The sequence below is a fragment of the Mustela nivalis genome (genome assembly GCF_964662115.1).
Source record: "Mustela nivalis genome assembly, contig: HAP1_SCAFFOLD_868, whole genome shotgun sequence".
NCBI lineage: Eukaryota > Metazoa > Chordata > Mammalia > Carnivora > Mustelidae > Mustela > Mustela nivalis.
The window spans coordinates 148,157-172,030 of NW_028135796.1; the positions used below are offsets into that span (position 1 = coordinate 148,157).

The 23,874-nt window shown below is 40.0% G+C and overlaps 1 long non-coding RNA gene and 1 pseudogene across 2 annotated transcripts in view; both read right to left on the reverse strand.

Moving 5' to 3' along the window:
• Positions 1–1,185: 1,185 nt before the first annotated feature.
• Positions 1,186–3,220, reverse strand: LOC309857539 (transcription factor SOX-2 pseudogene; annotated as a pseudogene). The gene has a single exon. The product of its transcript is annotated as a transcription factor SOX-2 pseudogene (transcript).
• A 4,665-nt stretch (positions 3,221–7,885) lies between these two features.
• The window catches only part of LOC309857542, a 44,241-nt gene continuing 28,252 nt past the window's right edge, over positions 7,886–23,874 (reverse strand). The window contains exon 4 of the long non-coding RNA XR_014307762.1: positions 7,886–8,029. This is a non-coding gene — a long non-coding RNA (uncharacterized lncRNA). The remainder of the gene's footprint in view (positions 8,030–23,874) is intronic.

Here is a 23,874-nt window from a genome sequence, read left to right on the forward strand (position 1 = left end):
AAGTTCACTAGCACACTGCCAGAGTGAGTACGCACAAGGCACTGTCAGTGCCACGTTCACCAGCACACTGCCCAAGTTACTGCAACGTTCATTAGCACACTGCCCGAGTCAGTACCCGCAAGGCACAGTCACAGCCACGTTCGCTAGCACACTGCCTGAGTAAGTACCCACAAGGCACTGCCAGTGCCATGTTCACTGGCACATGGTCAGAGTGAGCACCTGCGAGGCACCATCAGTGCCACCTTCACCAGCACACTGCCCGAGTGCGCACCCGTGAGGCACAGACACTGCCATGTTCACTAGGACACTGCCTGAGCGAGCACCCTCAAGGCATAGTCACCGCCACATTCACCAGCACACAGCCCAAGTGTGTAGCCACAAGGCACCGTCACAGCCACCTTCACCAGCAAACTGCCCGAGCAAGTACCCACGATGCACCATCACTGCCATGTTCACTAGCACATGACCCAAGCGAATGCACTTAATTACTTTCGTTAAACGTGTTTGTGACACCCTGTTAGCTAAGTCCCACACACTAAACCAGGATTAATCACCAGTAGCTTTTTAAAAGGGGGGTAAGGTGCTTGTGTTTGTTAATTTGGTTTGGTTACTCCCCAGTAGAATTAAGACCCTTGAAAAAGGACATTTTATTTTTGAGGTCCGAATTAGCAGTGCAGAAATAAAAGCAGCATTGATTTCAAAGGAGTATTTTCCTTCTCTCAACTGTGATACATAAGATGTGTTACTTGGGTATCTCGTCCTCCTAGAGGAGGTCTGACTTTGTCAGGCTATCATGGTGAGTCACATGAATGATGATCTTAATTAAGAAGACAACTTTGCACTTTGGCTGACTAGAAAAATATAGACGAAAAGTCTACATTATTGTTTTGTTATAGAAGACCTGTCTGCCTTCAAATGCTTATGAGAAACCCCAAATGCTGTCAATCTGAACTTTTTTCCTAACGAGTTTGTAAATGATTCCAAATAAAGCGTTCCTCCACTGGACAATTAGCTTCAAAAATATAGAATGCTTTTGTTTCCAAGTTGGAAAAAATACAATTAAAATGAGAAACATCTATTTTGTTTTCAGTAGAGCTGGCCACTTGTTAGGAATATCTGAAATGGAAAATTACTACAAAATGCTTTTTATAACCCTAACACCATTAAAATACTTTTTTTCATATTTCAAAAATTTATTTATCTCAAACTGTGCATAATGGAGTAAAAACTTAAGTTGAAAATGTACCTGTTATAAGGATGGTATTAGTTCAAATATATACATGGATTCTTGGCAGACTGATTCAAATAATACAGAACCAAATCTTTAAAATACAACTACGGAAAATAAAGGAGGGGGGGGACCTTAAAATATCACAATAAATTTACAGAAATATTACAAACCATAAGAAAATATTTCAAACACAGTAATTTCATGTTTTTTTTTTTTTTTATCTGAACAAAATGGAAAGTTGGGAAACAAAAGCTATTATAAATTACCAACGAAGTCAACCTGTATGGCCATTTTTGCTTTTAACAGTAAGTTAAAAAAAAAAATTTAGTACAATCTAAAACTTTTTCCCCTTTAAAGAAGACCACGGAGATGGTTTTGCCAGTACTTATTCTAATTTTTCCTTTTGTACAATTTTTAAACAATTACAATGTCCAAATCTGAATATTTTTCTTCTTTCCACGTTTGCAACTGTCCTAAATTTCAGCTGCAGAATCAAAATTCAGCAAAAAGCCTCCCCTTGAAAAATATTGTCAAATTCTCAGCTTATAAAAAATGGACATTTTGATTGCCATGTTTATCTCCATAAATACTGTACAAAAGTTGCTTGCAAATATTAAAACATTTTTTTTCGTCGCTTGGAGACTAGCTCTAAATATTATTGGTAAAGACTTTTGCAAACTTTCTGCAAAGCTCCTACCATATCACTAGAACTTTTAAAAAGTTTTGCGTAGTTTTCTTTCCTCCAGATCTATACAAGGTCCATTCCCTCGCTCGCCCCACCCCCCCAATTTTCTCTGTACAAAAATAGTCCCCCCAAAAGAAGTCCAGGATCTCTCATAAAAGTTTTCTCGTTGGCATCGCAGTTTTTTCATGAGTGTGGATGGGATTGGTGTTCTCTTTTGCAGCTGTCATTTGCTGCGGGTGATGATTTTTTTTTTTTTTTTTTTAAGCGTACCGGGTTTTTCTCCATGCTGTTCCTTACTCTCCTCCCCATTTCTCTCGTTTTTCTTTGAAAATTTCTCCCCCCCTCTAGTTCACTGTCTGGCCCTCACATGTGTGAGAGGGGCAGTGTGCCGTTAATGGCCGTGCCGGGCACCGGGCCGCTCCGGTAGTGCTGGGACATGTGAAGTCTGCTGGGAGCGGCGGGCTCCGGCACCTCGGCGCCGGGGAGGTACATGGTGATCATGTCCTGGAGGTCCCCAGCCTGGCAGGGCGCCCTGGAGTGGGAGGAAGAGGTAACCACAGGGGGGCTGGAGCTGGCCTCGGACTTGACCACCAAGCCCATGGAGCCAAGCGCCATGCCTGGTGTGCCCTGCTGCGAGTAGGACATGCTGTATGTGGGCGAGCCGTTCATGTAGGTCTGCGAGCTGCTCATGGAGTTGTACTGCAGTGCGCTTACGTCGTAGCGGTGCATGGGCTGCATCTGCGCGGCGCCGTGTGCGTTGAGGCCCGGGTGCTGCGGGTAGCCCAGTTGGTCCTGCATCATGCTGTAGCTGCCATTGCTACAGCCGTTCATGTGCGCGTAGCTGTCCATGCGCTGGTTCACGCCCGCGCAGAGGGCGGCGCCCACCCCGACCCCGCTCGCCACGCTGTTGCCGCCGGGGTCCAGCAGCCCGCCGAGCAGCGTGTACTTATCCTTCTTCATGAGCTTCTTGGTTTTCCGCCGGGGCCGGTATTTATAATCCGGGTGCTCCTTCATGTGCAGCACTTGCAGCCGCTTGGCCTCGTCGATGAACGGCCGCTTCTCCGTCTCCGACAAAAGTTTCCACTCAGCGCCCAGGTGCTTGCTGATCTCCGAGTTGTGCATCTTGGGGGTTCTCCTGGGCCATCTTGAGCCGCTGCCCGTGGGACCACACCATGAAGGCGTTCATGGGCCGCTTGGCACGGTCCGGGCTGTTCTGGTTGCCGCCCGCCGCCGCCGCCGCCGCCGCCCCCCGAAGTTGGCTACGGGCCCATCGGCTTCAGCTCCATCTCCATCATGTTGTACATGCGGGCGCTGTGCGCAGGCCCGGCCCGCCGGCGGCCGCCGACCCTCGGCCCCCGCCGACCCTCGGCCCGGCCGGGACTTTGGGGGGCCCGCGGGCGGGGGGAGAGGAGGAGGGGAAGTGGGCGGGGGTGTCGGGAGCGCAGGGCTCCATGAGAAAAATCAGGCGAAGAATAATTTGGGGGATGAAAAGAGAGAGAGAAGCAAACTGGAATCAGGATCAAAAAAAGCGCTTCCCTCCTCTTCTGGCGGATCCTGCCACGCGCCGATGATTGTTGTTATTTTTTGGAAAGGCTTAAGCCTGGGGCTCAAACTTCTCTCCCATTCTTTCTCTCTCCTCTTCTTTCTCTCAATCCTAGTCTTAAAGAGGCAGCAAACTACTTTCCCCCTTTTGCAAACACTCTTCTCTGCCTTGACAACTCCTGATACTTTTTTTGAACAAGTTAATAGATAACCATCCACCATTAAAATATTTAAAAGCAGAGCTGTTACACTCAAATATTAAAGCACACCCAGGAATGCAACAGTTAATGAATTATTGGGGAATAATTAAGTCCCTTTATACTTGTCTGGTGCAGATCTCCTGTCCTCCCTGAATGCAGAGAATAAAGCGCAGAGCACCTTCCTGTGTACAAAGAGGTTCCCTGATACCCAAGAAGTAAATGGAAAGGGGCCCCACAAATCATTTGGGAAGGAGGACATCTTCAACTCAGAAAACTCGTGAAATCCTCTAAAACTGGGGAAGAACTAAGGGAATTTCCCTTAAATAATGCATCTTCACAGAATCTTGCCTACAATTCCAGCGATTCAGCAGCCCTGCTGAAGGCACGCAAAGACAGGAGCATCACAAGGAAGAAGGAATCACGGCCACTGGGCTGTCAGGCAAAGGGACAGGAATTGGGAAATCTAAAAGTATAATAACCCTTGGGGTAAAGTGGGAAAAACAGAGAGTGAGAAGAGAGAAAAAGGGAAGGACAAGGGAGTTGTTGGAACTGAGAACACATGGGAAGATGAGAACACCGAGGAGGAGGGGGAAAAGCAATAGGCGGGAGTGAAGGAGGGAGGGAGAAGGTCTGCTGGCATCTCTCACGGCAGCGCCCCTGTCAATCCTGCAAGCACTGCAGGACATCCACCTTGCACATGTCCCAGCTCGGGAGCTGGAGGCACAGAATGGGGAGGCAGCCTTGCCGCCGACCAGGAAGTGACTTCAACAGAGGCCTGCTGCCCCACCCCGCCCATGCCCTGTGCTTTTCTCCACATCCCTCTTTCAGAGGATGCTCTAATATGTGTGGGGCATCAGAATGCATTCTCTTTCTCAGGGGGCACCCTTTCAGAATCTCAGTGACATGCTTGTCAGGAGCCAAAATGGTCAGGGTGTTCTTTTCTCTTTTTCTGGATGTGCTGTGATATAATCGATGTATCACACTGGGTCATGATGTTCATTCCAACTGAACTGGTACTTTTATTTTAAGGCTTTTGATTTTTAGAAATTTCATAATTCCACTTGTCAAAATGCATCATATACATTAAAATATTATTTTAAAAAATGTACTAGAGGGGCACCTGGGTGGCTCAGTGGGTTAAACCACTGCCTTCAGCTCAGGTCATGATCCCAGGGTCCTGAGATCGAGTCCCGCATCCGGCTCTCTGCTGAGCGGAGAGCCTGCTTTCCTCTCTCTCTCTCTCTGCCTGCCTCTCTGCCTACTTGTGATCTCTCTCTGTCAAATAAATAAATAAAATCTTTAAAAAAAATGTACTAGAAACAAAACCTGTCACAGTCACTCATGAAGGTACTTCAAGTTCCACAGTCTTTCTAAGGTACATGTTTGTCAGACCGGCCGCCAACTACTTCCCTGACATTATTGTCAACAATACTATTTTGTGAATGCTGCCTTCCCAAATCATGGAATTCTTTTTCTAGCTAAACTGATCTGGAAAGGTTTATGTTATACAGATCTGGTCTATTGCATCTAGCATGGTTCTGATTTAGATGGCCCTTTTTGCACACATACTCAGTTTACAAGTAACTTCATTCTTCCCAGAGTTTCAGTAATTGGTATTTTTCACACAGTTACCCCGCAAAAATAGAACATATGCCTCAAAGCTGGCATGCCCTGACAGTGTGTTTCTTTTCTACAAGTGAATGGCTAAAATCATCTTGTCATAGGTGTGGAACATACATAGAACAGACACTTGGAATTTTAAAATGCATTAATTTGATCTTTTCAAAAAACCACACAAACTACTTACATGACTTTAGTCACAGAATTAGAAGCATTCAGAGAAACCATTAATAACATACAGAAATTACCACCATTTTGTTAATATATGGTATATACACATTCACTATTCAGGATTAAACATGGACTATATAGAGTTAATGTATTTAATAGAAAATACACAAAGGAAGCATTCCCAAAATGTGGCTTTTTGCTTTTGAGACTGGCATTTTACAAGGATTTGGGGGTGAAGGAGGGGGCGGATATATACTACTCTGAGATGTAGTTCATGGGAAGCTAGCATTAAAACAGTATTTAAGGGGCACCTGGGTGGCTCAGTCATTTGAGCTTCTGACTCTCGTTTTCAGTTCAGGTCATAACCTCAGGGTCATTGGATCAAGCCCTGCGTCAGGCTCCACACTTAAAACAGAGTCTGCTTGAGATTCTCTCTTTTCCTCTGCCCTTCCCCCACCCCACACACATGTGTAGAGTACAAAAATGAGACATTCTGAGTTTTTATGGAAAAAAAAGAGATGCCAGTACTTCTTGCTATGCTTTTTATGTTTCTTTTTCAATTTTCACTCTTACTGTTTCAATAGTGGATTCCTTCTCTACTGAGATGCTAATAACAATGGGTAGTATGTGTTGACTGCAGTAGACAGCTAGCTCTAGTCATTTTCTTACTGAGGTGTAACTGACATACATTACATTAGTTTCAGGTGCAGAATATATTTTTATATTTGTACTGATTGTTAAATGATCACCAAAGTAAGCAGGGAGCCTGATATGGGGCTCCATCTCAGTATCTTGAGATCATGACCTGAGCCAAAGCAGCCACTTAACCAATGTAGCCACCCAGGCGCCCCTGCACTACAGTGTTATTAACCCTGTCACTAGTTTACTTTATAACTGGAGGTTTGTTCCCTTTATTCCCCTTTATCCATTTCCCCCATCCCACACCCCCTGCCTCTGGCAACCATCAATCTGTTCTCTGTATTCAGGTGCTTGGTTTTTATTTTCTAGATTCCACAAATAAGTGAGATCACACAGTATTTGTCTTTCTGTGACTTATTTCATTTGGCATGATGCCCCCAAGATCCATGCTTGTTGTTGCAAATGGCAAGATCTCATTGTTTTTCATGGTTGAGTAATATTCCAATGTGTACATAATCACACCTTCTCTACTCATTATTAATCATTGGACATCCATTTCTCATGCAATGCTCACAATCACCCTGTGAGGTGTTATCCCACTATTGGGCAAACAGCGGAACAAAGAGATAAAAGGGACATACATATGAATGCAGGAAAACAACAATGTAAAGCAGAATTGGGTAGAGATGGCATCTCAGCTCAGACGGGGAAAGACAGACCAGTGAACATCAATGTTGGCATAACTGGATTCCATTTCGACAACTCCAAACTCCATTTGGACACATCAAATAGAATTAGATCCTAAAACACCCCCAAGTAAATGTCAGGTGGATTAAAGATTCAAATGTCAAAAATAAAACAAAAGGCATAAAGAGTACTACAAATACTTTTATGAACTTAGCTGGTGACATGAAAGTCAGAAACAAAAAGAGAGAAAGAGAAACTGATGAAATTGTCTATTGTCAGGTTTAAAATTCTAACTGGTCTCTTCCTTCCTTCAGTTCTTTCCACCCAATAGAGTAACTGGGACAAGATTCACTCTCTTCCCTTCTTCCCTCTCCCTTCCCTCACCTTTTCCCGTCCCCCAGGCAGGGCATGGCTGCTGGGAAAGGGGAGCCAACAAGTCCTATAGCAAAAATCTAGCTAATTATAGCCAGAAGAGTTGTACATATAAGGGATTGAACAAGTAAGCAAAATCCTGAGGTTAGTGGGAGGCAGGCTGCATGAAAAGAAGAAAGCCCTATCACACCAGACTACAACAGAGGGTATTTATACAGATGAACAAATACAGAAACACAGATATATATTCCCTGTGTAGACACCTGGGTGTGTACACACACACATGCACATTCATATATGACAGGACGTAAAAGCAATGAGGGCTTGGCAGTAGTGAGCACACCAAGTGTCTAGATCTTTGTTTCAAACACTGTTCTCCACAAGGAAGAACTGGAGCTCTTGGGAGAAATGACTGGGTACAGAGCTTGAGCAGGGAAAGAACAAGATGAGCCCAGAACACCTCTTTAGAAGGGGCTGTAGAGATGTGCCAAACACTGAAAACCATACACTTAAGATGGGTACATTTTATTATACACAAATTATCTCAATAAAGTTAATTTTTTAATTTTTTTAAAGATTTAATTTATTTATTTGAGAGAGAGAGCATGGTCTCAGAGAGAGGCAGAGGGAGAAAGAGAAGCGGGCTCCCCACTGAGCAGGGAGCCTCACCCAAGGCTCAGTCCCAGGACCCTGGGATCATGACCTGAGCTGAAAGCAGACACAACTGAGCCATCCAGGTACCCCCGATAAAGTTAATTTTATTAAAAAACTAGACTGAGAGACTAAAAAAAATGTTCGTTTAACATTGGTTACCAAGATTACACATGTTTCTGACTTCTCCCCAGCCAGCTCAAGGTATTCAGGGTAGAAGTATTTGGTCATCTGCAAAACATATTTTAGTAATACAAAGCTCAGGTATGTATCATTGGTTCTCCTTCATGAATATCATTCTGCGTCCACATTTTTAAAAATACTTTTAAAATGTTTAAACAAGGGGCGCCTGGGTGACTCAGTTAGCTAAGCAAGCATCTGACCCTTGATTTTGACTCAGGTTATGATCTCACATCATGAGATCAGTCCCTGAGTTGGGCTCTGCACTGGGCATGGAGCCTGTTTAAGGATTTTCTCTCTCCCTCTCTCTCTGCTCCCCAAACCTTAAAAAAAAAAAAAAAAAAGTTTAAACGAGATTTATCCATACATAGAGATAGTGCCATTACAGCCTTGTTCACAAAATCCAAGAATGGAAATAGCGTAAAGGTCAGCCAAAGAGGACTAAGCACATGCCCCATCATCCCTCCAAGGGACTAGTAAGCAGCTCTGTATGCATAGATACCTACTGTCTACAGACTGGAGTCTCACAGGAGCCAGCATTATCCATTCAAAAACCTAAAGCAGACATCACGCTCAACTAATCAGGCACATAAACAAGCCTTCTAAGGGCCTCTCATTACTCTTAAAATGAAACCCAAACCATTTGCCTTGGCCCTACCTGGCCTAGCGCCTGCCTGACTCCTTTACCTTCCATGCCCCCATCAGTATTGATTTCTTTACCTTCCCGAAGCCTCCTTCTGCTCATCTTCCCTTGGCTAGGCACTTCTTGTCAGACAGGTCTCCATTGCTTCTAAGACCATCCCTAAGCACCATAAAATAACCCTATTTTAATACTCATCCTTTCTCTCCATGTGTGTTTATCTCCCCTACCTGAATGTGAGCTCCATGAGAATAGAGATCTTGCATATTTTTTTTAAAGATTTTATTTATTTATTTGACAGACAGATCACAAGTAGGCAGAGAGACAGGCAGAGAGAGTGGAGGAAGCAGGCTCCCCGCCCAGGAGAGAGCCCAATGCAGGGCTCCATCCCAGGACACTGGGGTCATGACCTGAGCTGAAGGCAGAGGCTTTAACCCACTGAGCCACCCAGGTGCCCCAGAGATCTTGCATATTTTGTTCGCTGCTTTATTCCCAGGATGTGTGCCAGCCAGGCACTTATTAATACACATGTTGGCCAAATAAATGATCTCTAAGATGTGTTGTGAAATAGGGGAGAGGGCACAGACGCTGCTTGTGGTATAAATAAAAAATATGCAGATATCACATACATGTTTGTATCTGCATACAATCTCAGGAAGGAGACTGAACGAACTGGCATCAGCTGTCGCTTCTAAGGACAGGGGAAGGTTAGAGGGACTAATAACTTTACCCCTTTTGAATTTTTTACCACACGCATACAGTATCTATCTTAAAAAGTAATCTGAGTTAGAAGCTGTTACTCCTCAAACACAGTAATATTCAATATTAGAAATATTAAGTAATATTAGAAAATGAACTTCAGAAAGCATGTCGTTTTACAGCTTTACAGAGCCTTCCCACACTTCTGAAAGGAAACAATATCCCCAACCAACACAGTCCTTTCACTCTCCTGCCATTGTATGTACTTGTTAACTGCACTTACTCATCATCATAAAGATATTTTGATTCTGTTTGTTTACAACATTGAAAATGGATCCCAAACAAATCTACTACTTTCCATCTTTCTTCCTCCTAATGAACACCCACGGCTGTTATTCTCCATGTAAATCATGCCACAGAACACAGGTTTAAAAAAAAAAAGCAGAAGGCAATACTTGCCCAAAACAATAGGCTCAAGAAATAATTACAGAAATCTCCCTAGGACAATTACAAAAATTACTCCAATCTGTTTGGAGTTAATGACATTTTATTCTATATGAGCAATATTCTACATTGTGGCTCTGGACCAAAATAATATAAACCAAAACAAATAAAAAATAAATTATTAAACTGAACATTTAAATTTCACTTTTAACAGAATTAATTTTTTTCAAAATTAAAAATTAAACTGGTAGGAAACCAACATTTAAAATATTAAGAAATTAAAAATAGAGCTTCCCTATGATCCTGCAATTGCACTACTGGGTATTTACCCCAAAGATACAGATGGAGTGAAAAGAAGGGCCATCTGTACCCCAATGTTCATAGCAGCAATGGCCACAGTCGCCAAACTATAGAAAGAAACAAGATGCCCTTCAACAGATGAATGGATAAAGAAAATGTGGTCCATATATACTGTGAAGTATTATGCCCCCATCAGAAAGGATGAATACGCAACTTTTGTATCAACATGGACGGGATTGGAAGAGATTATGCTGAGTGAAATAAGTCAAGCAGAGAGAGTCAATTATCATATGGTTTCGCTTATTTGTGGAGCATAAGGAATAACATGGAAGACAGGGGGAGATGGAGAGGAGAAGGGAGTTGGGGGAAATTGGAGGGGGAGACAAACCATGAGAGACTGTGGACTCTGAGGAACTGAGGGTTTTGGATGAGAGAGGGATGGGAAGTTAGGTGAGCCTGGTGGTGGGTATTATGGACGGCACGTATTGCATGGAGCACTGGGTGTGGTGCATAAACAATGAATTCTGGAACACTGAAAAGAAATTTAAAAAATTAATAAAAATTTTTTAAAAAGGGAAAAAAATAAAATAAAATATATTTTCAAAGTATCCTAGAAGTTAAACCTGATAAATTTACATTTTACTCAGGTAAAAATAGCAGATATTCAATAAAGGACATTGACTAGTTGCTAAGAATTCAGTTTCACTGTAAATCATTCTGAATATTAGAAACATGTAAAGTGATTCATACATTTCTAAATACTATTTAAATAGAAATATAAATAATATAAATAAATAATATAAATACTATACCCATATAGTATCTAAATACTGTATCTCAAAACATACTTCCACCCCAAAATCTTGCATCTTACAGAGGGGGAAAAAGTAAAGAGTAGGGCTTCAAAATTGTCTCTCAATAGCATGATCATTAAACTATCTGGCTGAGGTCCAGATAAAGCCAAAATACACAAACATGCGCGCAAAAACAAATTAACTCACAGTCATAATAAAAATCATTCAAAACAACCTAAACATATTGTTCAAATAACAAGAAGCTCATCAAGAACCCTGTTAAGAACTGTTTCCCGTGCTAATGTCACATTGCAGATCTACATAATGTTTCAAAAACACTAGTTGAAAACACATCTAATAGCTATGTAATTTTAAGTCTTTTATCTTACATTGAGAAATTACACAAATTCAAACAAATTTAAATAAAAAATACTCTGGGTTTTTTTTTTTTTTTAAGAGCCCTTTAAAGAAGAGTATGCATAGTTAAAAGTCAAAACACACACATAAACCACTAGATGGTATTTACTATGAATCTAATCATTCTGTCTCCATTTCTGTTTTTGCTTTAGGATGACAAATGGAGTGCAGAATCAATCTTGAATGCACACAGAACATTAGTGACACTTCTGCCTTTCTTCAACAGTTACCACAAGCCAAGTGAGTTAGGTTTGAGTATTCAAAGAAATAGCCACTTTGCAAACTCTTTTGCTCAGCCAAAAACAAACAGTAAGGTATCTGAATTATGATTTTACCTTTTTTTTTTTTTAAGATTTTATTTATTTATTTATTTGACAGACAGAGATCACAAGCAGGCAGAGAGGCAGGCAGAGAGAGAGGAGGAAGCAGGCTTCCCACTGAGCAGAGAGCCCGATCTGGGGCTCTATCACAGGACTCTGGGACCTGAGCCAAAGGCAGAGGCTTAACCCACTGAGCCACCCAGGTGCCCCGATTTTACCTTTTTAATCACTAGATTATAAAAAACTATTCTTTTAACCTTTATAGATAAATGATTGACAGTTTTCTTGAAATGTACAATCAGAAAGCTTAAGTATCCCATTTTTAGTCAGGTCAACGAGCTATAAACCCTAAATGCGAAGTCTGAAGTTTTTACTGTTAATCAGCAATTCCCATCCTTTAAATTCAAAACACCTCTTTCACAGTCTACAACTAAAATAAAGCAATTGTTGGACACCCTGGGGAGTTATTCCAAACTCCACTTCACAATATCTTAAATTACTCACTTAGAAACACTATTATCAATACAAATTCTGCTGTAATTGTTCCATTCTGCTTCCTTGACACATGGCACACAGCCATATAATGTCTTTTTTGCATTCTGAAAAACTCAACATCTTACTTAGAAACAGCTTTGAAACTTGGCTCGTGGCCTGTTCGTAATTGATACTACAGCTTAAATACCTTTCCAGCAAAGTTACAATAACTTCAAAATACTCTGGGATCAACCATTAAAATGTTTTTGTTTCGGTTACAACACTAATGAGCACCAAATGTTAGAATTTGTTTTAACAACCTAATACATCAAGGATTTTCTTAAAAGGGAAAGCTAGATCAGCTATCCATTATATAACGAAAGGCAGATTAGTCAGTGTTGATACAGATAATGCTTGAAGATTTAATACTTAGAGTGCATAATCAAGAATCTAAAAGTTAAATTCAGAAAGCCTGCTCAGTCAGCCATCATGGTTTTTCCCTGTGAAGATACCAAATTTCTGCTCATGGAAGCCTCCTTCCCTTTCATGCTTTGCATTAGCCAATCAACCCTCACCGTGATGTCCCCATTCCTGTCAAAGGGGTGACACTACCATGCTTTACTATACTTTTTCGTAGTACAAAGGAATTAAAGTACCGAGGAAGCAAAAAGCCATTAAAGGAAATCTCAACATATCAGGTTTATTAAAGCCTGGTAAGAAGCGCTGATATGACAAGATTTTACAAACAAAAGTGTAAATGCTATTTTAAAAATACAACAAAAGGAAAGAATGGAGCATTTAGATATATTCTGGAGATGAACACTTGGCATGCAAACAATCAGCAGGGTAAGGACTGCTGCCACCCCGCGGGTGTCTTCCCTGGACCCAAGTGCACTTGGCAGAGGGAAGCACACTGGCACCCACAGCCGCCACCACAACAGTCACACAGGCATCTCTGGCTTTGCAGCTGCTCCTGCTCCTTCCGAGGTGGCTTGTCTGCAGACTGGCCTCTGCCTTCAGATCACCTCCACATCTAAGCATCATGACTGCTACAACCACCATAACTAATTTCATCTTTCTTTTCCAGCATCTTTTCACTTTCCTCGGCATCCTATCACTTTTTTCTTATTTTTTTCATTCTAGGTAACTTAATATTTCTTGATATTCAAGCTGGACTTTTACAGAACTCAACAAACAGGTGCCTTTCCTTTGGTTTAACAATTATTAATCCTTCCTTTTGGCTTTAATGGTCAAGCCTTGGGTTCTTGTCAATTTTTATCACTGCTCAAGTTTTTTTTCCTTCATCATTAGGTAAGATCTCTCTTTTGCCTTATTTCCATGTTTCATTCTACTCTCAATGAGGATGCAGCTCACTAAATAACTAAGGTTTCATGAGACATGCCATATTAAGAATCCGTAGCAGATTCATTTATAAAGAAATGACTTAGCAAGCAAATACTATAAATAAGATTCATGTCATAAAAGCTAAAGCCTTTGAAAGAAATGCTAAAAATAATCTCAAGTATTTCAGAAGTATCTACATATTTGTACCTGAACTAACTGTAAGTAACTGATATTTATTCTTTAAAGAATTTCCACCCAGAATCTCTTGCTTGGGAATATTTTGTTAGTATAATTGGTGATGAAATATTTACAGTGATAAAACTCATTTCTTTAAAAAACAGTCTGTATTTTTTATATTATCTTGGATTTGCATGACTTCCCCAAGAGTTGGAATTAATAAGGCTTATCATTGTGACCCTATGTACCAAGTAGAGAATAATTAAGTCATTTGTAAATATTATGCCTACAAATATAAGGAACCATAGCATATAAATTCAAAGAAGATTCATTGTAACTTCAATTTCTAACAATTTCTAAGTGCTAGTTCCTAAAATCTATTTATTAACTAGAAATGAAATGATGGTAGATTTTTGATGGATTGTTATTCTGAAACCTCAGCAAAACACTACGTTGTTACACTGCTATACTGCGCACCATTATTTCTCAGTCTGTGGATCATAAAGGGCCAACAGATATTATGGAGAAAAGGGTTCTAAGTTCCAACAAATGGAAGCGAAGCCAGTTTTTATCACTACAAGATTTCTCTGTACCATTAACATATTCATATATACTGTAGCTCCTCAAAGCACATGTGTTGACCCAACCATCTGTGTGTGTGTTGGGAGGGGTGGTATTGATGCAACTGTTCCTCAGCTTATGATTACAAAACCACACTGCAGCGGAGCATCCCCCAAAAGTAAAGTCTCACAGAATATATTTTGGCAAATACTAAGATTTACAGAGAATAGTCACTATTTGTTGTTTTTAATCTTTAACATAAAGCAATTTCTGCAAGATGCTGTATTTGTAAAGGTACTGGTTACTGGGGAAAGAGGAAAGGCATAAAGGTTAAAAAAAGAGATAAAGTCAACATTCTTCTCCTAAGAACAGTGACACCCGAAAAGATAAACAACGCTCTGTTCACATTTAACCTTTCTGCTGTAGCTATACATGAATTCAACAGATAATTCCTTTTTTTTTTTTTTTTTTCAATGACAGGCTTTGCTTAAGAGATGGCACAGAATTTAGACATTTCATTTTTTCAAAATTCAGGCTAATGGGGACTTTAAAACAACTAAAATACTAATATCCAAAGGCTTTTAAAGGGCTGCATATAGCCAAAAACAAAATGTAAATTGAGTGCCTTGATTTGTGTGATACCAGACTCAAACTAGAGTGGAGCATGAACCTTCATAGTGTTCTCCTAGATCACAGAATTGGGTAAGGAGAAAGACATTCCAATTCCTCAGGTCCCAGGGCTATTAGAGCAGACCAAGGGCAGTCCTAGGTTCAGATTTCACTAGGTGTCTAGCACAGGTGTCAAAAATAACAGCTAGATGTCTAAAAATCCAACCCTTCTGATCCAACAACTCTCATTTCTTCTGACACCTCAAAGATGCTTCAGACAGAAAGAGCACTTTACCAGCAGAAAGGTAAAGCAACCCACCATTACATTGGAAATAATGCCCACTTGCCACTATCAATAGTTTATCAATGTAACTATTAAAGGCACACTTAAAATATACTTACAAAAAATGTAACTTTTTAAATAACCCAATATATTCATTATATAGCTTGATGATAAAAGGTAAGTATAGTGAAAGTTACTTTCAGAAAATTTCTATTTTAGCAAAATTTTACTATAAACAATAAGATAAACCCCACTCGTATGGACAGTCTTCTGGAGAGATGGAAATAGATTCCGAGTTGGTATTTTTAAAGACAGGAGTATACCTACTGTGGTCTTGAAGCACAGACTCTGGAACCCAGACACAGCTGCAAATCCCACTGAGACTCATACTAGCCAGTAACTCTGAGCAAGTTACCTAACTTGTCAGTGCCTCAGTTTCCCCACGTTTGTCACATAATATCAACAGCCACCTCCTAAGGTTTTCATGAGAAGAGTATGACTTATGGCGAAGAGGACCAGACTCATAAAAAGCACTACATCAATATTTGTTATATACGCCATTATTTGTTACAGAATCCTAATTACAAAGGAAAAATACTTGAAGTTTGTTAACTTTTTTGTTGTTGTTGTTTTTAAAGATTTTACTTACTTATTAGAGAGAGAGAGAGAATAAGCTGGGGGAACAGCAGGTAGAGAGGGAGAGAAGCAGGCTCCCTGCTCAGAGGGACTTGATCCCAGGACCCTGTGATGATGACCTGAGCTGAAGACAAGATGCTTAACGGACTGAGCCACCCAGGCATCCCAAAGTTTAGTAAGTTTTTAAAAGGAAGGACTCAAATACCTAAGGAAAGCAAATGAAACATATTCATAACAGAAGGATTTATGGATGACAGTGATATGTGTACCAACTTAAAAATTGGTTCTTATTCCCTAACTCATGGACTCCTTCACGCAAAAACATGCTCATGGCTTTGTGCACACCAGCACTGTGCTAGGTGCACAGTCACAAGGATAAGCAAGATAAAATCTTTGACCCAAGATTACAGGGGTACTCTGCTCACTTTAGCGTTTATTAAAAACTTAATGTTAATAAACTATATGTATATCGTACATAATTAAATGGTGTAACTGCACACAAATGTGGTTTTATTGTCATGGTTTTTAAGAACCCTCTAGACATAACGCCAGTGAAAGGTCAAACTGGTGACTCAGGTGGATAAGCACATGTAATCACATTTTCCCTTCTGCTCCACACTCACTAGCTGATTAGAACCTGCTGGAAAGGATAGCCTGGTTCTGGGAGCTCAACTTAAAAGAAACTTGTACTGTTTTCTTTACCAAATAATTTGATTGCTCTGAGAGAAATGAACAGGGACAATTTGAAGCCTGCAATGTGCCTCTTTTGTCTCAGGCAGGTTTCCAGTTGCTCTTAGACCCTCATGTTTCTGCTGTGGGTTGTGATACATAGCCTGATCATCCTTCTAACTTGGCCACTTGTATCAACCTTACCTAGTAATCTCCAGATTTTCCAAATATACACCATGCACACAAAACTTCAATCAACACAAATAAATGATCACAGTATTTAAAAGAAAACTTTTATATACAAATTTTTGAAAGATTTAAGTCTATATTCCCTTTAAGAGCAGATAGCAATTACCTAAATACCTCTCTCCCTTCGTACTCTCTCAGCAGCTGAAATCAGCAGTGTATTTCTAAATATTTAGGATATCAGATTCTACATTCTTAGGAAAAGTCTAACTTCTAGACTTAGACTACTCCACTGGACAAAATTAGTTGCATGTGATTATCTTTAAATTGTTCACAAAAAAATGTTTTGTTTTGTTTTGTTTTTTACAGAGAGAGCACATAGAGGGTGCCCAGAGATCTAGCTGAGATCATGACCTCAGCAGAAATACAGTTGGACGCTTAACTGACTTAGCCACCCAGGCACCTGCCCCAAATATTTGATATCTTTCAAATTTTCTCACTAAAATACAATTCCTCAACTATTGTAAATGACTTGTATCAACTCACCATTCTGTCAAAATTGAAAAGACAAGACCAGTGGCAAGATAGAGATCATATTAAGCAGAAACGATATTGATCATATATGATCTAAGCAGAAACAGCCCAAGAATGGAAGGGAAGACAAAGTTAACTGAAGAGGAGTAAATATCATCTTATAAACAAGACAGGCATGACCACTATGTGGCCACAGATGTGAACCCTTGAATCTTCAGTCACATTACTGAGTAGGAATACCACTGCTGAGTTGTAGGGCACGCATCTATGGTTCCACTGGCCTTCAGGAAGTGACCAGTGAAGAAGCTTTGTTCCCAATGTAGGGGTCAGCACAGAATGTAAAAGAATAACCAGGAAACAACCATCTAGAGCTGCATGAATACTGATTCCCCAGATGGGAATCTGAATACCACTTAGTAATTCACTCATGTTACTCAACCTCTGTGTTCCATATATATTATATAGTATAGCTTAAAGTCAGGCCATGTAATGCCCCCAGCTTTGTTTCTCTTTATCATCATTTCTGTGGCGATTCAGGGTCTTTTCTAGTTCCATACAAATTTTAGGATTGTTTGTTCTAGCACTTTGAAAAATGATGTTGGTATTTTGATTGGGATGGCACTGAAAATAGAGATTGCTCTGGGCAGCACAGACATTTTAACAATGTTTACTCTTCCGGCCCATGAGCATGGAATGTTTTTCCATCTTTCTGAGTCTTCGAGTTCTTTCATGAGTGTTCTGTAATTCATATAGATCCTTTCCCTCTTTAGTTAGGTTTATTCCTAGGTACCTTATGGTTTTTGGTGCTATAGTAAATGGAATCGATTCTCTAATTTCCCTTTCTATATTTTCATTGTTAATGTATAAGAAAGAAACTAATTTCTGTACAGTGATTTTGTATCCTGCCACATTACTAAATTGCTGTTTGAGTTCTAGTACTTTGGGTGTGGAGTCTTTTGGGTTTTCCACATCCAAAGCATCTTGTCATCAGTGAAGAGAGAGAGTTAGACTTCTTTGCCATTTTGAACACCTTTTCTTTCTTTTGGTGTCTGATTACTGTTGCTAGGACTTCTAGTACTATGTTGAACAACAGTGGCAAGAGTGGGCATCCTTGTCATGTTCTGATCTTCAAAGAAAGGCTCTCAGCTTTTCCCACATTAAGAATGATATTCACTATGGGTTTTTCATAGATGGATTTTATGAAATTGAGGAATGTTCTCTCTATCCCTATAGCTGAAGAGTTTTAATCAGGAAAGGCTGCTGTACCTTCTCAAATGCTTTTTCTGCATCAGTTGAGAGGATCATGTGGTTCTTGTCTCTTCTCTTATTGATATGTTCTATCACGCTGATTGATTTGCAAATGTTGAACCACCCTTGCATCCCAGGGATAAATCCCATCTGGTCATGATGGATAATCTTTTCAATGTACTGTTGGATCCCAACAGTAGGATTTGCTAGGATCTTCTTGAGAATTTTGGAATCCATATTCATCAGGGATATTGGTCTGAAATTCTCATTTTTGATGGGGTCATTGCCTGGTTTGGGGCGATGCTGGCCTCATGAAGAGTCTGGAAGTTTTCCTTCTGTTTCTATTTTTTGAAACAGCTTCAGGAGTATAGGTATTATTTCTTTGATGCAGACATGCATCCATTTTTTTCTAGGTTGCTTAACTTATTGGCATATAGCAGTTGATAATTTCCGATGATTGTTTCTAGTTCCTTGGGGTTAGTTGCGATCTCTCTCCTTTCATTCACAATTCTATTAACTTGGGTCCTTCCTCTTTTCTTTTGCAGAAGTCTGGTCAGTGGTTTATTGATCTTATTTTTTCAAAGAACCACCTTCTAGTTTTGTTGATGTTTCTACAATATTTCTGGGTTCTAATTCATCAGTCTCTGCTCTACTCTTAATTATTTTCCTTCTTGTGCATGGGTTAGGCTTAATTCGTTATGGATTCTCCAGTTCTTTAAGGTGTAAAGATAGTTTGTGTATTTAGGTTTTTTCTATTTTTTTGAATGAGGATTGGATAGCCATGTATTTCCCCCTTAGGTCCGCCTTTGCTGTATCCCATAGGTTTTAGACCGATGTGTTTTCATTCTCATTGGTTTCCATGAATTGTTTAAGTTCTTCTTTGATTTCCTGGTTGACCCAAACATTCTTAAGAAGGATGGTCTTTTACCTTCCAAGTTTTTTAATTTCTTCCAAACTTTTTCTTGTGGTTGAGTTCCAAAGCATTTGTGGTCTATGAATATGCAGGGAATCATATCAATCTTTTGGTATCAGTGGAGACCTGATTTGGGACCCAGTATATGGTCTTTTCTGGAGAAAGTTTCATGTTCACTAGAGAAGAATGAGTATTCTGTTGTTTTAGGGTGGAATGTTCTGTATATATCTATGAGGTCCATCTGGCCCAGTGTGTCTTTCAAAGCTCTTGTTTCTTTGTTAATTTTCTACTTAAATGATCTGTCTATTACTGAGAGTGGAGTGTTGAGGTCTCCTACATTTATATATTATTATTAATATGTCTATTTTGGTTAACAGTTGGCTTATGTAGTTGGTGGCTCCCATATTGGGGGCATAGATATTTACAATTGTTAGATCTTCTTGTTGGATAGACCCTTCCAGAATGATATAGTGTCCTTCTGTACCTCTAACTACAGTCTTTAGCTTAAAATCTAATTTGTCTAATATAAGAATTGCTACCCCAGCTTTCTTTTGCAGTCTGTTGGCATGAAAAATGCTTCTCCATCCCTTCACTTTCAGTCTATATGTATCTTTAGGTTCAAAATGAGTCTCTTGTAGACAGCATATGAACGGGTCCTATCTTTTTATCCAATCTGCAACCCTGTGCTCTTTTATGGGGGCATTTAGACTGTTACTGAAAGATATTATTTTACTGTCATTATGTTGCCTGAAAAGTCCTTATTTTTACAGATTGTCTCTGTAAATTTCTATTCTATATCACTCTGGTGGTCTTTCTCATTTTATAGAACCCCACTTAATATTTCTTGCAGGGCCAGCTTAGTGGTCACATGTTCTTTCAGTTTTTGCCTGTCTTGGAAGCTCCTTATCTCTTCATGCATTCTGAATGACAGCCTTGCTGGATGAAGTATTCTTGGCTGCATGTTCCTCTCATGAATATGTCTTGCCAGTCCTTTCTGGCTTGCCAGGTCTCAATGGGCAGATCTTATGTTATTCTGATGTTCCTCCCTCTGTACATAAGGAATCTCTTGCCCCTAACTGCCTTTAAGATGGTTTCCTTGGTTCTAAGATTTGCGAATTTTACTATTACCTCCCAGAGTATTGGTCTATTCTCCTTGATCTTGGGAAGGGTCCTCTCTGCCTCTAGGACACAAATCCTTATATCATTCCCCAGATTAGTTTAGTTCTCAGCTAGGATTTACTCATATATATCTTCTGGGCCACTGTATCTCCCAAATCGAGGATTGCCCCTGCAAGAAGGCTACCCATACTGCTGAGAAGCTCAGTGATGGCTATCCTCGTAAGGCCAGGCTGGCCACTAGAAACACTGCTAGAGAGCTGGGTTCCCTGAGGCACAAAGACCTGGTCCCAGTGCCTGGATGTGTGATAATCCCAAGGTTCAGAGCTGCCCAAGGGGCTGATTCCAGGAGCGGTGGAAACTGCACTCTGGTTAGCTCCTTCCTCTGCCCAAACTCACTTCACAAGCCCTCACTTTCCTACAGGTGCTGCTGCCAAGAGAATTGTCTAAAAAACCTCCTGCATGCAAATCTCTGCCTCAAATCTCTATTGCCTGGAGAACCAGACCTAAGACAAACTTAAACATTCCAAAATGCTGCATGAAATAAAACAAACATTCCTTAAACACACAGTAAGAAATTAAGTGCTGAGAGGCCAAAATCAGGCAGGAGAAGGAGACTAGAGCAGTCAGCATGAACTGACTGTAGTTGCTGGGGGGAGATTTACCGGTTTCAATAACCAAGGAGCTCAAATTTTAACACACCTATCAAGTAGCTGGAAATGAGGACTTAACCCTGAGTGACAGGGAACTGGAATAAAACACCCTCATAAAACCAATTTCGCCATCAAGGAAGCTTAGCTATACCTTGGCCTGAGTTCTAAGTGGATTAAAAAAAAAAATCCCCAAAAGCTACACTGAGAATTTGAGTTATATGCCAGCCTTCACAAAGGCCTGAAGTTCAAATTTATACTACCTGCCTGCATGATCCAAGAAATCCAAGTCTCAGAAATTTATAAAAAGAGTGATTTCAGGCCAATACTAGCCATGGTATACCTAGCAGAAACAAATGTATAACTACTCTGGGCCCACAGAATTCCACGAGGGAAAGAACAGAAAGAAAAACAATTAGACAACAAAACACTTCAAATAACAGTACAGATAGGAACTATAAAGTATGCTTAGAATTATTAAAAACAAAAGTCTTTATAAAACTTTGAGGAGGAAAAAAAAAGGGACAGCACCAGAGAGGCCATGTAACTTTGGAGGAAAAAAGAAAGAACTTTATAAGCATTGAAATGAAAAAAAAAAAAAAAGTGCACAGTGGGTTCAAGAGCAGATTAGAAACATAAATTTTAAGGAAAGCTTCTAGGAAAAAGACAATAATAGTTTGTTAACGGGTAAAAACCAATAGAATTTGAAGAATTAGAGAAGAACAATTTATAAAAAGCATAAAGACATAAAATATGATGATGATTATGGTACTCAGTGATCAAAGCAGAAATATTAAAAATAAGCACAGGTAATGGATACTGTGGTTGCCTTCCCAACGTCCATGCCCCGTCATTGTTTTTTTTGTTTGTTTAGTTTTGTTTTTGAGTAATATTCCTGCTTCATATAACCTATATGTTTTGGGGGCCTAGAGCCACCCTCATTCTAGAAACAGGGCATGAAACTCAGAGGCAAGGTTAAACAGTATAATCACTGCCCCCCAACTCTACCCTGAGGTTTGGAGAGGTTATCCAGTAACTTCTGGGAAAGAACCTCTCTCAACTTGGAGCTGCTCAGCCATTTTGGAACCATGAGGGAAGCCAGCCTAAATACAGTCAACATGTAGATCAGAGCAGAGCTGAGAGAACTGCAGACAAAAAGAACAAGAGTTTTGATCAAATAGCATGTAAGACTGACCTATCTCTAAACTTTCAAGTTAGGTAAACAGAATAAATCTCTACTGTTTCATGTAGCTAGTTGGGTTTTCTGTTATTTGCAACTAGAAGCATTCTGTCTGAGACCCATGGTAAAAGACTAAGTTCTAGCTGATCTACCACTAAAATTTCCACTCATTTTAGACTGAATACAAGTTTTGAATGAGAAATTATTAGGCTATCTTTCAGAATTGGCTTAGAAGCAAAACAAGGATATGCCTGACATGGGAGATTTTCAGGAATGCCAAGACTGTAATTCCCCAGGAGCCAGGAAAGCTGAGCATTCCCAAATGAAAAGCCTAGCATATGGTAACACAATTTCCATAGAAAAGGGTAAAGATGATGGAGCCAAAGGGAAAACAGGACATATGTAAATGAGGTTTGCCCCTGGAGCAGTCCACTGAGTAAGAATCTACCTCATCTTAAGTCTTTGTTTTCATGCTATTTATTTAAACTGTACTATTTTAAAACACTGAAAGCCTCTGGTTAAAATAGATCTATTCCCACTTATCCCTGAAACTCCAGTAAAATGCCAGTGAAGCCATTTTCTTTAAAGTATGAAACACTTAATTATGAAGACTAGAAGTGATTATAGACCAAAGAGGTTAATCAAATTTTGGAAGCTGGAAAGCAGAGGTGTGAGCACTTTCTGGCATAGCAGAATAGAGAAAATTGAAACCTAACTTTGTATAATCAAAAGGATACCAACAAGAAGGTAATTGACAATGAAGAATCGTAGATAAGGCTCAGGACAATGGGCAAGACAATGGTAGGTGGGGCTAGAATCAGAAGGAGAGAAAGATTCATGAGACAGCTGGATTAAAAATGTTCTCTCTGATTCTCTGAGTCTCTTTCCAGCAGGATGAAAACAGACTCTGATGGACTCTAGACTGAGGGGCTGCAGGCGCTGAGTACGAGGCTGAGACACCACAGGGAAGCAGAGAGGACAGAGGCCAAGTTTATATGCTAAGCAATGAGCTACCACTGCCCCAGCTCTCTCCCCTACTCAACCTCCAGAATCTGGTGGCCAGTCTTACACCCCCTTGATAGGAGACAGGATTCCTCTTTGGGAAGAAAACCAGAAAAGATTACAGGCATTAAGAGTCAGAGATGTGTAATAAAATAAATCTGGTCTTCATCTAACAGCCCTGGAATGAAAGCCATGCACACAGCTTCCACTAAGACTTCTCAAATTAGCCAAGCACTTGAGAAACATGTGAGGAATTCCTCTGCATGAAAGACAGAAACCAAACAACAGAAAAACAAATGGAAAAGAGATAATACGGTACACAAAGAAGTCCTGTATTTTTTTTTTAACTGAAACTAACATCTTCAGATGGATGAGATCAAAGTGTGTCCATAAAGCACTAACAGGGCCTATCCAAAGAAATGTTTACACAACAAGAAAAAGCTTTTGAGATTTTAAAATGAGAGCAGAAACATAAATACATATATAATATGAAGACTGGAAGATAAAGCAGAGGAAAAGTCCCAGATACTAGAAAGAGAGAAAGAAGAAAAAAAGAAAATTAGAAGACCAAAATCCAGGAGATCCAATACTAGACTTTAGAAATTCTAGAAAAGAGAAAAGGGAGAAGAAATAATCAAAAAGGTAATACAAGAAAAATTTCCCATAAACCCCAAGTCAAACAAGTTATGGGAAAAAGTGA